The sequence below is a fragment of the Rattus norvegicus genome, chromosome 6 (assembly GCF_021556685.1).
Source record: "Rattus norvegicus strain SHRSP/BbbUtx chromosome 6, alternate assembly SHRSP_T2T, whole genome shotgun sequence".
Lineage (NCBI taxonomy): Eukaryota > Metazoa > Chordata > Mammalia > Rodentia > Muridae > Rattus > Rattus norvegicus.
The window spans coordinates 19,197,541-19,200,000 of record NC_141539.1 but is presented as its reverse complement, the minus strand read 5'-3'; the positions used below and the strand labels follow the sequence as shown (position 1 = coordinate 19,200,000).

At 50.2% G+C, this 2,460-nt stretch overlaps 1 pseudogene; it reads left to right on the top strand.

Annotated features, from left to right (window-relative positions):
• Positions 1-676: 676 nt before the first annotated feature.
• On the top strand, positions 677-1,961 carry LOC148005070 (igE-binding protein pseudogene; annotated as a pseudogene).
• The last annotated feature ends 499 nt before the right edge of the window (positions 1,962-2,460 follow it).

The following is a 2,460-nucleotide window of genomic DNA, read 5'->3' as shown; positions in this document are numbered from 1 at the left end:
AAAAAAAAAAATACGTTCAGAGAGGCATGCCTTTCTTGGATTTTGGTCTGGGGTTGTCGCCACCTTGGGAAGGATTTGTTGAGGCTATGGTATTTGTTCTCGGAGCCACCCTACTCTTTCTTATTATTATTTACTGTTTTCACTGTTTCCGCTGCTAAAAGGACAGCAGCTGAAGGCGCGTCTCAGTCTCTCGTAAATAAGTGAGCTTCGCGCAGCTCCCCTTTACTGTTGGGGAGCAGGGACGCGATAGCACCACCCGGGAAGTGCGCGTAAGACTCCTTTATGTAAGAAAGCAGCGTGTCTGTTTCTACTCACGCCTTGTCAGACGGACGTAGATAAGCCGCTGGGCATTCTTGGTCCCTCATGGGATCCTCACAGTCTGTGATCACGGCTCTGGAAACGGTGCTAAAGCAGAGGGACATTAAAATTGGAGGAAGAACACTTAAAAACTTTGTGAAAGAAGTGGACAGAGTGGCTCCGTGGTTTGCCTGCTCAGGCTCGTTTACAATTGCCTCATGGGACAAACTTGGAAGGGACCTAGACAGAAAATTGGCGGAGAAATCTGCGTCTAGGAACTAAAGCCATATGGAAACTAGTCAAAAATTGCTTAGCAGATGAAGTGTGCAAGGCAGCAGTTGTAGGAGGGCAGACCACACTCGAGGTACTTCGAGACAGTATGTCAGAAACTGAACGTAGTGAGAGATTAGGCGCGTGCAAGAAAAAGGACGTCCTGAGAAAGAAAAAGAGCCCTCCCATTAAGTCCGAGGATAAGGGAGTGTTAAAGCTTTCAGATTCCGGCACTTCCCTCTCTACACAGCAACCGGGAGGGGGAGCCAGCATATACCCTGTGAAAGAGCTAGAAGCGCTGAACCTCAACAGTTCTGATAGCTCTGAGAATGGAATCTTAGATTCAGAGGAGGAGGCCGACTTAGATGAGGAAGCAGCTAGATATGAGGAAGAGAAATATCACCCCGAGGAACGAAAGAAAGGTAATAAAAAGCTTCTGCCGCGGCAGTCGCCAACCGCACCCCCTCCGTATGAGGTGCGCTCTTGCGCATTCTCTTTAGTCCCCGATACGGTGAGAAGGAAGCTGCGGATGACGTTCCCGGTCTTTGAAATGCAGGAGGGTGAGCGGGTTCATGCCCCAGTCGAATATAATCAGATAAAAGAGCTGGCAGAGTCTGTCAGAAAGTACGGAGTTACAGCCAATTTCACCCTAACCATTCTTGAAAGGCTGGCTCTAAATCATCTGACACCCGCCGATTGGCAGATGATTGCGAAGGCGGCCCTTGTTAACATGGGCCAATATATGGAACAGAAGGCGCTTTGGTATGAGGCAGCTCAAACACAGGCTAGAGCTAACGCCACGGCTCTAACGCCTGAACAGCAGGAATGGACGTTTGAACTCTTGACAGGACAGGGCCGCTTCGCAGCGGACCAAGCTAATTACCATTGGGGCGCTTATATTCAAGTCTCCAGCTCGGCCATTAAGGCCTGGAAGGCACTCACTAGGAAAGGCGGGGCCGATAATCAACTTACTCGTATCATCCAGGGACCTCAGGAACCGTTCTCAGACTTCGTAGCCAGAATGACAGAGACTGCAGGACGAATATTTGGTGATGTGGAGCAAGCAGCACCGCTCATAGAACAGCTCGTTTATGAGCAAGCCACCCAGGAATGCCGGGTGGCTATAGCACCCAGAAAAAACAAAGGATTACAGGACTGGCTCAGAGTCTGCAGAGAACTCGGTGGGCCTCTTACTAACGCAGGCTTGGCGGCCGCCATTCTCCAGTCCCGGCAACGCCCCCTTAAAGGGACAGATACAAGATCATGTTTTCAATGTGGAAAAATGGGCCATTTAAAAAGAGACTGTAGGATAACCAAGGGAGACAGGAGGCCTGCAACTATCTGTGCCCGATGTGGCAAGGGCTACCATAGGCCTGACCAGTGCCGCTCAGTGAGGGATATTAAGGGAAAACTACTCCCTCCTTTGGAAGCTCAGCCTAATGAGATGTCAAAAAATGGATCGTTGGGCCCCCGGTCCCAGGGCCCTCAAAGATATGGGAACCGCTTTCAGAAAGCCATGACCCTGACAGAGGAGACTCCCCAAGAGGTGACACAAAATTGGACCTGTGTGCCGCCTCCGACTTCTTTCTAATGCCCCAGATGGGCATTCAGCCAATTCCTGCTCAGACTGTGGGGCCTTTGCCCCCAGGAACCATAGGCCTTGTCCTTGGGAGAGGATCTCTCACCCTACAAGGACTGATAGTCCATCCAGGCCTTGTTGAAGCTCAGCACTCTCTTGATATTCAGATTCTTTGTTCAAGTCCCGATGGGGTTTTTTCCATAAGTGAAGGAGATAGAATAGCACAGTTATTACTCCTTCCGTGCTCCCAAACCACAATACAGGATACCAAGGGGCCCATGGGTCCACTGGTAATGATTTGGCATATTTGGTGG